The 16,277-nt window shown below is 47.5% G+C and overlaps 2 pseudogenes; both read left to right on the top strand.

The window, feature by feature from the left end:
• The window catches only part of LOC147095658 (uncharacterized), a 170,464-nt pseudogene extending 164,982 nt beyond the window's left edge, over positions 1 to 5,482 (top strand).
• A 2,491-nt stretch (positions 5,483 to 7,973) lies between these two features.
• LOC147095657 (uncharacterized) lies at positions 7,974 to 9,022 on the top strand (annotated as a pseudogene).
• Positions 9,023 to 16,277: the final 7,255 nt, after the last annotated feature.

Here is a 16,277-nt window from a genome sequence, read left to right as displayed (position 1 = left end):
CTCACCCATCAACATAAACTGAAAAATCACCCCAATCTTACCCATCACCCCAAACTGACAAATCACTCAAATTGACACATTCTCACAAACTGACCAATCACCCCCAAAGTGAACAATAATCCAAAACTGAACCATGATTCCAAACTGAAAAAATCTCCACCAAACTGACCAATCACCGCAAACTGACCCATCAAAACAAACGGACTAATCACCGCAAACTGACCAATCATCCCCAAACTAACCAAACACCCCAAACTGAACAATCATCAAAAAATGACCAATCACCCCAATCTGAACCATCAACAAAAACAGACCAATCACCCTCTAAAAGACTAATCAAACCAAACTGACCAATCATACAAATTGATACATCAAAACAAACATGACCAATCACCGCAAACTGACCCATCAACACAAACTGACCAATCACCCACAAACTGATGCATCACTCCAAAATGAACCATCAAAACAAACTGACCAATCACACCAAATTGACCCATCAACACAAACTGACGATAGACCCCCAAACTGATACACCAACCAAAACTGACCAATCATACCCATACTGATTGATCAACACAAACAGACCCATCAACACAAACTGACCAATCAACCCCAAACAGACCCACCAGCCCAAACTGATCAATCATGCCCAAACTGAACAATCAACACAAACTGACCTCTCACCCCCAAACTGAGCAATCACCCACAAATTCACCAATCACACCAAACTGACCAATCTCTGCCAAACTGAACAATCACCCCAAACAGACTAATCACCCCCAAAATAAACATATCACCCCAAACTGACCAAATACCAAAAAATGACCAATCACGTCAATCTAAACCATCAACACAAACTGAACAATCACCATAAAATTAGCAATCACCCCAAATTAACCCATCAAAACAAACTGCCCCAAAAAATTAAACAGAACAATCACCCCAATCTGACGCAGCAACACAAACTGGCAAATCACCACAATCTGCCCCATCAACCCAAACTGACCAATCCCCCAAATTGATGCTTCAACACAAACTGACCAAACACCCCCAAACTGAACAATAATTCCAAACTGACCCACCATTCCAAACTGAACCAATCTCCACCAAACTGACCAAACACTGCAAACTGACCCATCAAAACAAACTGACTAATCACGTCAAACTGACCCTTCACCACTAACTGACCAATCACCCCAAACTGACCAATCACCCACAAACTGAATTATTAATACCAAACTGACCAATCATGCCAAACTGACCAGTCAACACAAACTGAAAAATCAACCCCATACTGAACAATCACCCACAAACTGACCATTGACACCAAACTGACCAATCACCCCAAACTGTCCAATCAACATAACTGACCAATCACCCCAAACTGACCAACCAACAAAAACTAACTAATCACCCCCAAACTGACCAATCAACCAGAAACGGACCAGTCGCACCAAACTGAACAATCACCCCCAAACTGAACATTCACCCCAAAACAGAGCAATCACCCCCAAACTGAGAGATCACCCCCAAACTAACCACAAACCCCAAACTGACCAATCACCAAAAAATTACAAATCACCCCAAACTGACACACCAACACAGACTGACATAGATACATTGATACATAGAAGATAGGAGCAGGAGTAGGCCCTTCGGCCCCTCGAGCCTGTTCCGCCTTTTAATGAGATGATGGCTGATCATCCAAATTCAGGACCCTGTCCCTGCTGTAAGATTAGGATCACAGGCTCACACACAGGGCTCTAGAAGTTGTAAGGCTTTTATTAAAGCTACCGTTTTAAAGCATAATCTGATATTACATATGGTCTAAGCCGAGTATAATAGTCACACAACACCAGGTTATATTCCAACAGCTTTATTTGAAATCACAAGCTTTCGGAGCGCTGCTCTTTCATCAGGTGAAGTAGAGAGATGCATATAGGCACAGCATATATAGTCTGAGAGTACTGCCAGATGATTACAGGTAATCTTTCTAACTGCCCTTTATCACACCTCGGCAGAGAGATAATCACAGCAATCAAAGGTGTGAATGGTGTCCAAACAGATCAGTCTGGAAAACATTACATCAAAGAACAATGAGGTGGGGTCACAAGGGGTCAAATGTTGCAGATTCTGGGGTCTGTATGAAAAACAAAAAACAAACAAAAAACTATTTTTTTGCTGGAAATCACAGCAGGTCCGGCTGCATCTGTGTAGAGAGAACAAAGCAATGACGACTCGAGTCTGGATGACTCTACATCAGGTGGGGTTACATGTAGCGTGACATGAACCCAAGATCCCGGTTGAGGCCGTCCTCATGAGTGGGGAACTTGGCTATCAGTTTCTCCTCAACAACTTTGCGTTGTAGTTTGTCTCGAATGCTGCCTTGGAGAATGCTTACCCGAAGATCGGAGGCTGAATGTCCTTGACTGCTGAAGTGTTCCCCGACTGGGAGGGAACAGTCCTGTCTGGCGATTGTCGTGCAGTGTCCATTCATCGGTTAGCACAGTGTCTGCATGGTTTCGCTGAAGGCTGCAAAGAATATGGCATAGTTTCTCCACTCTGGGGAAGTACTGGATGTCGAAGGGTACTCTGTTTGTCTTCCGAGGAGGTCTATGCGATTTTTTGCTGTGGCCCGTCGGAACTGTCGATCCCCGGAGCGGAGAAACTACGCCATGTTCTTCGCAGCCTTCAACATGTCATCGATGACGACGAACACCTCGCTAAGGCCATACGTTGCAGGAAAGGATAACCCAGAGCATGGTACACCGGCCAAACCATGCAGACACTGCGACAACGGATGAACGGACACCGCACAACAATCACCAGGCAGGAATGTTCCCTCCCAGTCGCAGAACTCTTCAGCACTCAAGGACATTCAGCCTCGGATCTTCGGGTAAGCCTTCTCCAAGGCGGTCTTTGAGACACACGACAACGCAAAATCATCGAGCAGAAAGTGATAGCCAAGTTCCGCACTCATGAGGACGGCCTCAACCGTGATCTTAGGTAAATGTCACGCTACATTTAACCCCACCTGACGTAGAGTCATCCAGAGACTCGAGTTGTCATTGGTTTGTTCTCTCTACACAGATGCAGCCGATCACCTCGCTGTGATTTCCAGCAAAAAAATAGTTTTTTGTTTGTTTTTTGTTTTTCATACAGACCCCAGCATCTGTAACATTTGACCCCTCGTGGCCCCACCTCATTTTTCTTTGGTGTAATGTTTTCCTGACTGACCTATTTGACCACCATTCACACCTTTGATTGCTGTGATTATCTCTCTGCCGAGGTGTGATAAAGGGCAGTAAGAAAGATTATCTGTAATCATCTGGCAGTATTCTCTGACTATATATGCTGTGCTTATATGCATCTCTGCACTTCACCTGACGAAGGAGCAGTGCTCCGAAAGCTTGTGATTTCAAATAAAGCTGTTTGACTATAACCTTGTGTTGTGTGACTTCTTACATTTGTCCACCCCAGACCACCACCGGCATCGCCACATCATGGCTACTATTGACACCGCAAACTGCCGGCTCAAACTGAAGAGGATCTCCAAGAAGATCACGCATATCGACACAGACATCAAGTTTCTACAGAGATGCAAGAAAGCAGACAAGATCCCGAAAGGACTACAGCTCACAATCCCAATCAAGTCGAATTACAACACAGACTACGCTGAGAGATTATGCTGTCGTACCTCTCGCACACTCCTCAACCATCTCGTACACCTGCTCTACAGCAGACTTCACAACCTCGAAACGAAGATAGAGTCCATGTTCTCAGCCTGTGCTCAGGAAACAGCATGCCAGCTGCGGGACACCACCAAACAGACGAGGCAAAGGAAGTATGCTGCCTACATGCACACCAAGAACAGGAACATTGAGAAACTCGGCATCACCACCAGCAGCAACCAAGCCCCACCCCCGCGGTACCATGGTTGAAACCACAGGGAAGACCATCGTCAACTTGTCCGACCACACCCTTCAACCAGACGAAATCCAATTTCTCAGCCAAGGGCTCAATTTCTGCCCCGCCACCAAAATGGGCATCATCGGTCTCGCGGCAGACACAGAGGAATTCATCAAAAGAATGAGGCTCCGGGAATTTCTCTACAAATCCCAAGATGTCAGCAGTGAACCCAGTGAGACAATCAATGATCCGGAACAGCAGACAGAGGGATCCGCAGTGCAGCAACCGAAGAAGAAAGAGTCAAATTTGAACCCTCTGGAGGGTTGCTGCCCTAAGCTTGACATGTATGTTCAACCTGTCAGGAGAGGCATTAACGCCAGATTCATCAGCCGCACTCACAAGACAGTCCAGAATGTCACCTGAGCATAACGCAATGCCATCTACACTCTCACAGCCAACCGCATCATCGTCATCAAACCAGGAGACAAAGGAGGAGACATCGTCATACAGAACAGAACGGACTATTGCAAAGAAGCATACCGACAATTGGAGAAGCAGGAACACTACAGACAGTTACACGCAGATCCGACCAAAGAACACACCCGCCAACTCAACAGACTGATCACGACCTTCGATCCAGACCTTCAAACCATCCTACGCGCTCTCATCCCACGTACTCCCTGTGTGGGAGACTTCGACTGTCTCCCAAAGATACACAAAGCCAACTCACCCGGACGTCCTATCGTATCAGGCAACGGAACCCTGTGTGAGAACCTCTCTGGATACGTCGAGGGCTTCCTGAAACCCATTGTACAGGGAACCCCCAGCTTCTGTTGCTACAGTACAGACTTCTTACAGAAACTCAGCACCCACGGACAAGTTGAACCAGGAACACTCCTCGCCACGATGGATGTCTCGGCACTCTACACCAGTATTCCCCACGATGACAGCTTCACTGCGACAGCCTCAGTATTCAACACCAACAACAGCCAATCTCCAGACACCATCCTACAACTCATCCGCTTCTTCCTTGACCACAATGTCTTCACCTTTGACAACCAGTTCTTTACCCAAACACATGGAACAGCCATGGGGATCAAATTCGCACTCCAATAGCCAACATCTTCATGCACAAGTTCGAGCAAGACTTCTTCGCTGCACTGGACCTCCAGCCAACGCTATACACCAGATACATCGACGACATTTTCTTCCTATGGACCAACGGTGAAGAATCACTGAAAAGACTACATGATAACATCAACATGTTCCATCCCACCATCAAACTCACAATGGACTACTCCTCAGAATCGGTTTCATTCTTGGACACACGGACCTCCATCATAGACGGACACCCCAGCACTTCACTCTACCGCAATCCCACGGACAAAGACACGATGCTCACTTCTCCAGCTTCCACGCTAACCACGTTAAAGCAACCATCCCTATGGACAAGCCCTGCGAATACACAGTGTAAGTCGCTACACGCAGGATATGCACAGATGAGGAGGAACGCGATGGACACCTGCAGAGGCTGAAAGACCCCTTCGTAAGAACAGGATATGACGCTTGACTCATCGATCGACAGTTCCGACAGGCCACAGCGAAAAATCACATAGACCTCCTCAGAAGACAAACACGGGACACAACCAACAGAGTACCTTTCGTCGTCCTGTACTTCCCCGGAGCGAAGAAACTATGCCATGTTCTTCGCAGCCTACAACATGTCATCAATGATGGTGAACACCTGGCTAAGGCCATCACTATGCCTCCACTTCTTGCCTTCAAAAAGCCCCGTTACCTCAAAAAGACCACCGTTCGCAGCAAATTACCCAGCTTTCAGGAGAACAGCGAACACGACACCACACAACTCTGCCACAGCAACCTCTGCAAGATATGCCAGATCAGTAACACAGATACCATCATCAAACATGAGGAAACCACCCACCAGGTACATGGTTCATACTCATGTGACTCGGCCAACGTTGTCTACCTCATACTTTGCAGGAAAGAATGCCCCAGAGCATGGTACATCGGCGACACCATGCAGAAACTGCGACAGTGGATGAACAGACACTTCACAACAATTGCCATGCAGGAGTGTTCCTTCCCAGTCTGGGAACACTTCAAAGTCAAGGACATTCAGCCTCCAATCTTCAGGTAAGCATTCTCCAAGGCGGCCTTCGAGACACAAGGCAATGCAAAGTTATTGAGCAGAAACTGATAGCCAAGTTCTGCACTCATGAGGACGGCCTCAACCGGGATCTTGGGTTCATGTCACACTACATGTAACCCCACCTGACGTAGAGTCATCCAGACTCGAGTCGTCGATTGTTTGTTCTCTCTACACAGATGCGGACGGACCTGCTGTGATTTCCAGCAAATAAATATTTTTTTTGTTTGTTTTTTTGTTTTTCATACAGACCCCAGCATCTGCAACATTTGACCCCTTATGACCCCACCTCATTGTTCTTTGATGTAATGTTTTCCTGACTGACCTGTTTGGACACCATTCACACCTTTGATTGCTGTGATTATCTCTCTGCCGAGGTGTGATAAAGGGCTGTTAGAAAAATTACCTGTAATCATCTGGCAGTATTCGCTGACTGTATATGCTGTGCCTATATGCATCTCTCCACTTCACATGACGAAGGAGCAGTGCTCCGAAAGCTTGTGATTTCAAGTGAAGCTGTTGGATTATAACCTGGTGTTGTGTGACTTCTTACATTTGTCCACCCCATGTGGTCCACCAGCATCTCCACCTCATGGCTACTATCGACACCACAAACTATCGGCTCAAAGTGGAGAGGATCTCCAAGAAGATCGCGCCTATCAACACAGACATCAAGTTTCTACAGAGATGCAAGAAAGCAGAGAAGATCCTGAAAGAACTACAGATCATGAACCCACTCAAGTCGACTTACAACACAGACTAGACTGAGAGACTCTGCCATCGTACCTCTCGCACCACTCCTCAACCATCTCGTACACCAGCTCTACAGCAGATGCCGCAACCTCGAAAAAAAGATAGAGTCCATGTTCTCGGCCTATGCTCAGGACACAGCAAACCAGCTACGAGACACCGCCAAACAAAATAGGTAACGGAACTATGCTGCCTACATGCACACCAAGAACAGGAAGCTTGAGAAACTCGGCATCACCACCAGCATCAAACAAGCCCTCCCCCCTGGTACAATGTTTGAAACCACAGGGAAGTCCATTGTCAACTTGTGTGACCACACCCTTCAACCAGACAAAATCGAAGTTCTCCATTTCTGCCCCACCACCAAAATGGACCCCATCGGTCTTGCGGCAGACACAGAGGAATTCATCAGGAGGATGAGTCTCCGGGAATTCTTCTACAAATTCCAAGATGTCAGCACCGAACCCAATGAGACAATCAATGATCCGGAACAGCAGACAGAGGGATCCGCAGTGCAGCAACTGAAGATGAAAGAGTCAAATTGGACCCCTCCGGAGTGTCACGGCCCTAAGCTTGACATGTATGCTCAAGCTGTCAGGAGATGCACCAACATCAGATTCATCAGCCGCACTCACAAGACAGTCCAGAATGCCACCCGAGCAGATGCAATGCCATCCACGCTCTCAAAACCAACTGCAACGTCATCATCAAATCAGTAGACAGAGGATGAGCCATCGTCATACAGAACAGAATGGACTATTGCAAAGAAGCATACCGACAACTGGACAACCAGGAACACTACAGACAGTTACGCGCAGATCCGACCAAAGAACACACCTGCCAACTCAACAGACTGATCAATACCTTCAATCCAGTCCGTCAAAGCATCCAATGCGCTCTCATCCCACGTACACCCCGCGTGGGAGACTTCTACTGCCTCCCAAAGATACACAAAGCCAACACACCTGGATCTCCTATCGTATCAGGCAACAGAATCCTGTGTGAGAGCCTCTCTGGACACGTCGAGGGCATCCGGAATCCCATCGTACAGGGAACCCCCAGCTTCTGTCGTGACACTACAGGCTTCTTACAGAAACTCAGCCCCCATGGACCAATTGAACCAGGACAACTCCGCGCCATGATGGACGTCTCGGCACTCTACACCAGTATCCCCCATGATGATGGCATCGCTGCGACAGCCTCAGTACTCAACACCAACAACAGCCAATCTCCAGACGCCATCCTACAACTCATCCGCTTCATCCATGACCACAATGTCTTTACCTTCGACAATCTGTTCTATACCCAAACACACGGAACAGCCATGGGGACCAAACTCGCACCCCAATACACAAACATCTTCATGCACAAGTTCGAGCAAGACTTCTTTGCTGCACAGGACCTCCAACCAGCGCTATACACCAGATACATCGACGAAATTTGCTTCCTATGAACCCACGGCGAAGAATCACTGAAAAGACTACACAATAACATCAACAAATTCCATCCCACCATCAAACTCACCATGGACTACTCCTCAGAATCAGTTTCATTCTTGGACACACGAACCTCCATCAAAGACGGACACCTCAGCACTTCACTCTACCGCAAGCTCACGGACAACCTCACGATGTTCCACTTCTCCAGCTTCCACCCTAAACAAGTTAAAGAAGCGATCCCCTATGGACAAGCCCTGCGAATACACAGGATCTGCTCAGATGAGGAGGAACGCGATGGACCCCTATAGACGCTGGAAGACGCCCTCGTAAGAACGGGATATGAAGTTCGACTCGTCCATCGACAATTCTGATGGGCCACAGCGAATAATCGCATAGGCCTCCTCAGAAGACAAAGACGGGTCACAACCAACAGAGTACCCTTTATCGTCCAGTACTTCCCCAGAGCGGAGAAACTATGCCATGTTCTTCGCAGCCTTCAACATATCATCGATGACAATGAACACCTCGCTAAAGCCAACCCCACGCCTCCACTACTCACCTTCAAACAGCCGCCTAACCTCAAACAGACCATCGCTCACAGCAAACTACCCAGCTTTCAGGAGAACAGCGACCATGACACAACACAACCCTGCCACGGCAACCTCTGCAAGACATGCCAGATCATCAACACAGACACCATCATCACGCTTGAGGACACCACCCACCAGGTACATGGTACATACTAATGTGACTCGGTCAACGTTGTCTACCTCATACTTTGCAGGAAATGATGCCCCGGAGCATGGTACATCGGTGAAACCTTGCAGACACTGCGACAATGGATGAATGGACACCACACAACAATCGACAGGCAGGAGCATTCCCTCCCAGTCGGGGAGCACTTCAGCAGTCAAGGACATTCAGCATCCGATCTTCGGGTAAGCTTTCTCCAAGCCGGCCTTCGAGACACACGACAATGCAAAGTTGTCGAGCAGAGACTGATAGCCAAGTTCTGCACTCATGAGGACGGCCTCAATCAGGATTTTGTGTTCATGTCATGCTACATGTAACCCCACCTGATGTAGAGTCATCCAGATTCGAGTCATCGTTTGTTTGTTCTCTGTACACAGTTGCGGACGGAACTGCTGTGATTTCCAGCAATAAATAGATTTTTGATTGTTTTTTGTTTTTCATACAGACCCCAGCATCTGCAACATTTGACCCCTTGTGACCCCACCTCATTTTACTTTGATGTAATGTTTTCCTGACTGACCTGTTTGGACACCATTCACACCTTTGATTGCTGTGATTATCTCTCTGCTGAGGTGTGATTAAGGGCAGTTAGAAAGATTGGCCTAGAAATTGGGTTTTGGCGCAGCGACGGCTTTAGCGCCGGAAGTTAGTGCCGGAGCTAAGTCGCGCTGGGCGGGCCAAAAATTCAATAGTTCTGGGCCCAAACGGCTGCCGGCGCTACTGAAGGCTGTTTGCGCCTGAAAACTGGCGCTACGCGCCGCATTGTGGCGCCATTCTGGCGCTGCGGCACCCGATGCGGTGCGGCAGGCTCGGGAAGTGCAGGCCTCCTCCTTCCGTTAAGGAGGAGCTGCCTGCACCCGGCCGCGGCCCGCGCAAATCTGTGCAAAAATGAGCCCGGAACCTCGGACAAGTGCCGGGCTTGCATCTGTTCCGGGGGGGGTGGGGGAAGAAGTCCGGGGAGGGAGCTGCGGGCAGGCGGCCGGCGGGAAGGCGGCCGGCCGCTGCGCCTCCTTAAAGCGCCGGCGCAGACTCCGGCAACACTCGTTTGCCGGAGTCTTAGTTGCGGCTGCCACTGGCGAGGCGGCCGCAACTGAATTTCGGCTTGGGGCCGGGTTACCACGGCAACCGGGACGCTGCGCACACCGATGACGTCATCGGTGCTGGCGCAGCGCTACCGGTCTACCGCCGCGGAAGGGCCCCAGGCAATTTAGGAACCGGCGCCAATTGCAGCGCTAGGCCCTCTAGCGCCGCAAAATCGGCGCTAAGGGCACTGAATTTCTAGGCCATTATCTTTTATCATCTGGCAGTATTCTCTGACTATATTGTGGTGTATGTGCCTTTAAGAGCCCCTGTGTACTATAATGCCGGTAGTGGCCACTTGGGCTATATAAGCCTGTATAGTGTCTTGTATCTTTTAGTTCACCTCCAGACTTTGTTCAGTAAACACCTGTTAAACCAACTCCTGCATTCCGTGTCTTCATTAACACACGGATACAACAGTGGCGATGAATTGGAAACGGACTTACCTGCAATTCGGCAGCACCTCAAGCACATTGATTCCTCAGACGAAGGTCGAAGAAAAAAAAGAAAAAAGCTGTGGTTTCACCAGCTAGCCAGGCTGGTGGCAGGTACTGCAATAATCCTTCCTGGGTGGCGGGCTGAGGCTCGATCGGCTGGCTCTGCAGTGGGGCCGAGCAGCGAAGGGGGAGACAAACAGAGACAGAGGGTGGAGCACTCAGGAGACGGCCAGCGCTGCAAAGCAGGTCGGCGTTCGGACCAAGCAGAGGGAGGGAAAAGTCCCAGAGAGTCCAGCGGGAACGAGTCTCCAACTATTAAAATTCCTGTGTAAATAAAAACCGCGGAGAACAGCGTTTTCAGCAGCGGCAGCGGGAGGCGCCATTTTTTATTCAGGATGCCTAAGACTGGCAATATTACTGCTTTCGATAGTGATATAGAGGATTGGACCACATATGTGGAAAGAGTGGAGGTATATTGCACAGCAAATGAAATAGAGGATGATAAAAAGGCATCGGTGCTTCTAAATCTAATGGGCGCAAGGACATACGGGCTGTTACGAAACTTAATCACTCCAGCCAAACCGATGGACAAGAATTTTAAGGAGATTGTTGATACCCTACAAGAGCACTTAAACTGAACACTGCTGCTGATAGCGGAACAATTCAAATTCTTCAAGAGGAATCAGCACAAGAATGAAAGTAACGCTGATTACCTCACCGAATTAAGGATGCTGTCAAAGCACTGCCAAGTCGGGGCAGGACTGGCTGATTCTCTTCAAGACAAATTCGGCTGCGGTCTCCTAAGTCAAGGAACACAGAAAAGGCTACTTTATGAGAAAGATTTAACACTGGACAAGGCTTTTAATGTGGCTGTACCATAAGAAGCAGCTGCAAGAGGAGCTACAGAGATACAGCAAAAGCCACAGGACTTCGGCACCCATGAAATGACACAGGGTTTTGAGAAATGTTATCACTGCGGCAGATCCACCCATGACCAGATGGACTGCTGGTTCAAGGACAAAGCATGCAGGCAATGCGGAAAGATGGGACACATTGCACGTGTATGCCGATCTGGAAACAAAAAGTCCACTGACAGAAAAAAAATCAATAAGGAAAAGTACAGGGAGGTGCAAATGATGACAGACAGTAGCTCCGAAGACCAGAAGAGCGATAGCGACTCCGGAAACAAGAGACTAAGCTGTCTCAAATTACATAATGTAATTGCCAAAGAAGATTACCAGACCATTTGGTCCCCAGTTAAAATGGAGCTAGATACAGGATCAGCTCTGACCGTCATAAGTCGACGGGATTACGAGCGGCTATTTCCGCATATACCTTTGAAAGACACATCCATTATCTTGAAAACATATACGTGGCAGAAAGTATTCCCCGAGGGAAAATAAGGGTGCCTGTTGCATACAACGGCAAGGAAATACAGAAGTTGTATTTATATGTTCTGCAAGATGGTGGTACACCGCTGTTGGGACGTGAATGGATCAGGAATTTATGTTTAGACTGGCACTCCATTCAGGCACTGACGGTGACCAGTAAGAAAAAAAATGACGATGACGTCATACCTGAATGATTACAAGACATCTTGGCCAACGCCAAAGAAGTGTTTCAACAGGAATTAGGAACCTTGAAAGGCGTCACCGCCTCAATAAATGTGGAAGATGCGGCAATTCCCAAGTTTTTTAAGGCAAGGCCGGTGCCATACACGATTCGTCCAGCAGTCGAGGCAGAGCTGGAGACTTTGGAAAAGGCAGGCGTGTTATCCAAAATAAATTGGAGCGAGTGGGCAACACCCATCGTCCCGGTCATGAAGAAAACATTGAATAATGATAAATCTGAAGAACAGAGAAAAATTCGCATCTGTGGGGACTTCAAGGTGACTGTAAACCCGATCCTTCAAACAGTACAGTATCCTCTTCCGAGGATAGAAGAAATTTTCACCTCACTATCCGGAGGGAAACGTTTCAGCGAAATTGACTTGGCACAGGCATATATACAGATGGAGGTTGAGGAGGCCGCTAAAAAGTATCTCACTATAAACACACACAAAGGCCTGTACCAGTACAATCGACTGGTTTTCGGAGTAGCATCAGCTCCAGCTATCTGGCAAAGAGCTATGGAGCAAGTCCTGCAAGGGATTCTGGGGACTCAATGCTACCTAGAAGACATCCTTGTAACAGGGGAAAATGACATCGAGCACCTTGCCAATTTGGAGCAGGTGCTCACTAGGCTGAAAGAACGGGGCCAACGGGCAAATCGCCCCAAGTGCGAATTTTTCGAGAAACAAATATCATATTGAGGCCATATAATTAATGAAGAAGGGTTGCATAAGTCACCTGAAAAAATTGAAGCTGTCATAAAAACCCCAGCACCTGAAAATGTCTCACAATTAAGGACGTTCCTGGGATTGATAAATTCCTATCATAAAATTTTACCGAACTTGTCAGCTGTTCTGCACCCTCTTAACGAACTGTTACAAACGGGAGTAATTTGGACTTGGAGCGAAGACTGTAAACGAGCCTTCCATAAATGCAAAGGCTTGATCACGTCCAAGGAAGTTTTAGCTCATTACAACCCATCAGTGCCAATCAGACTGGTGTGCGATGCATCCCCTTATGGCATAGGAGCGCTATTATCGCATAGATTCCCTGATGGCTCGGAGTGGCCGATAGTTTTGCGTCACGCTCATTGAACTCAGCTAAGCGTAACTATGCCCAGATCGACAGGGAAGCAGTCAGCCTGGTGTGGTGGGTGAACAAATTCAACCATTACGTACACGGACAAAAGTTACCTTGTTGACTAACCATCAACCCCTCGTCTCCATATTCAACCCTAAAAAGGGTGTTCCCATTATGACAGCGCAAAGGCTACAGAGGAGGTCCCTTTTCCTAGGGGCACACCAATATGATATAGAATACAAAGGAACAAAAATGCATGGGAATGCTGACGGTTTATCGTGCCTACCGTTGCCAACGGTAGAAGAGGCACCTGCAGTTGACCCAGTGGAGATGTTCCATTCAACCATAGTGGAATGTCTACCAGTAACAAATTCTGCCATTGAAAAGGAAACAAGAAATGACCCGACACTCTCACGAGTCTACGATTTAACGGTGAAGGGATGGCCAGCACATGGCGAACCCCTGTTGCCAGCATTTTCGCAAAGAAGAGAACAGCTGTCAGTGTGCCGAGGAACCTTGATGTGTGGATCCAGAGTGGTGATTCCACCCCAACTCCAGGATAAAGTGATAAAGGAGCTTTACAAGGGGCATCTGGGTGGAGTGAAAATGAAGAACCTAACCAGAGCGTTTGTGTGGTGCCCAGGTATCGATGGAGACATCGAAGAAATGACCAAGAGCTGTCTAGAATGCCAGAAGGTCCAAAACGCACCACCACAAGCCCCTCTACATCCATGTGAGTGGCCCTCATCTCCATGGCAAAGGGTACATATCGACTTTGCTGGTACATTTATGGACTCAATGTTCTGAATCGCGGTTGACGCACACTCCCAGTGGCCGGAGGTAATAAAGATGTCCTCCACCACCACGGAAAAAAACAACACAGTATTAAAGACCATATTTGCCAGGAATGGGCAGCCTGAACAGATCTGTTCTGATAATGGACGGCAATTTGTGTCCGAAGAATTCAGGAAGTTCTTAAAAACAATGGGGTTAAGCACTACACGTCCGCCCCATACCATCCCGCCATCAACGGATTGGCTGAAACGTTTGTCCAGACCTTCAAGAAGGCCATAAAGGCCATGGGTAATGGAGACATAAAATTACTGCATAAGGTAGATAACTTCTTGTTTGCATACAGGAATGCAACACATGACTTACAAAACAAATTCCGCCATGATGTTTTTCAATAGAAGACTAAGATGCCAGCTGGATTTGATCAAGCCAAACATCAGAAGGGACGTAGAGAACCAGCAATTTCAAGGCATGAACGAAAGGCCAACTAGAACCTTCCAGATAGGTCAACAAGTTTTGGCCCGAGACTACCGTACCGAGAAATGGCAGCCTGGAACTATTTGCACACGACTAGGACCACTGATGTATACCGTGGACATTGGAGAAAGCATAATAAGGCGCCATGTTGAACAGATCATGGAGTCATCCGAAAAGGGACAACCTACACCACAACTCTATACGCCTAATGATGAAGCCGAGATACCCATGGTATGTACCTCCGATCTGGTGATACTGGAACCAGATGAACCCGACACTGGCATTCAAGCCGAATCGACCTTGCCAAAAGAACCTACTACACCACCGAAAACTACTACACCACCGAGGCATTATCCGGACCGAGTCAGGAAGCCACCAGAGAGACTGACTTAAAATTGATTAACTGCAGCAAATGTGTAGATTATTGTTCTTGTAAACATGTTAATTAATGATTACTTAAAATGTTATGTACTGGTTGTCTAAAAGGGGAGGAATTGTGGTGTATGTGCCTTTAAGAGCCCCTGTGTACTGTAATGCCGGTAGTGGCCACTCGGGCTATATAAGCCTGTATAGTGCCTTGTATCTTTTTGTTCACCTCCAGACTTTGTTCAGTAAACACCTGTTAAACCAACTCCTGCATTCCGTGTTTTCATTAACACACGGATACAACATATATATGCTGAATAAAGCTGTTGGACTATAACCTGGTGTTGTGTGACTTCTTACATTTGCCCACCCCAGTCCAACACTGGCATCTCCAAATCCCAAGTATAATAGACATACAACCCGTGACAGTAGGAATGATCTACGACTCCCGAATTGGAATGCCACGAATGGATGGATGGGGAGGCAGTACGGTGGTCTCAGATTAGGTGGATTCCTGCAGCCTACTGCAGTGGTTACGTCTGATGGGTCATCTCTCAAGCAGTTGGAGGTATGAGGCCATTAGCCACCTCAGAGGCTAAACTTGACCAAGGTGTTAGGCCTTGGCCTCGTTGGTGAAGCCTTTGCCCCTGACTGCTTGATTTCCTTTCTCGGTCGTCTATATTTATAGTCATTTCGGAGGGCTGGTAATCACCTGGTGTCAATCATTTGATCCCCATCCTATTGTCCAATTGTGAAGCGGGAAGGGAACCCTCGCCATCCCTTTCTGCATGACTGACAAGGCCTCCCTCTTATGTTTCTGAGGAATGTTTTGCCAAGTTTCTTCAAGTGCATTTCATGGCTTCGTGGCTCCTTGTTATCTAGCAGCTGCTATCCTTCCTGTTTTCTTGCATTTTACGAATCCCTTATCACTTCTATTTGTCTTTTGATGCTTTATATTAGACCTTGCTGGCATTTATGCTACCTGTTCCCAGTTGCATGTTGTCAGTCTATGTTCTAAGAATTAAAACCCATCTTTGAATCTAACAGTTATTTCTTACAATTCCCTTCTTTGAGAAGGAAATATCCTTATTGACTTTACACAAGCGGCTCTTGACTAATCTAGCTAGCATTTATTGCTCCCTCAATTGGGTGTTAGTTAGTAGGGTGTCTTGAAGATTTCTCCCTTCCTTACAGTCCATTCCTTTGAGGAGAAGGTGCAACCTCTGACCCCATACTCAAATTCAATTCACTGTTCCGGTGTTTCAATTCTGCCCCGCCTTGGATATCCCCTGTTTATTCTATCTTTCTTGATGTTACCCCGCCTGGGGTTTCCTTTACATTGCCTATGGTCTTCTCTTTCGGTGTGCTCAATTAACTTCTTAGTGCTGGTTAGTCATGGGCATGAGTACCT

This window comes from Somniosus microcephalus, unplaced genomic scaffold, assembly GCF_052327205.1.
Source record: "Somniosus microcephalus isolate GS21.2 unplaced genomic scaffold, FLI_Smic_1.0 unresolved_chr1, whole genome shotgun sequence".
Classification (NCBI taxonomy): Eukaryota; Metazoa; Chordata; class Chondrichthyes; order Squaliformes; family Somniosidae; genus Somniosus; species Somniosus microcephalus.
Note: the sequence above shows the minus strand (reverse complement) of the source record. Positions and strands in the feature narration are given on the sequence as shown.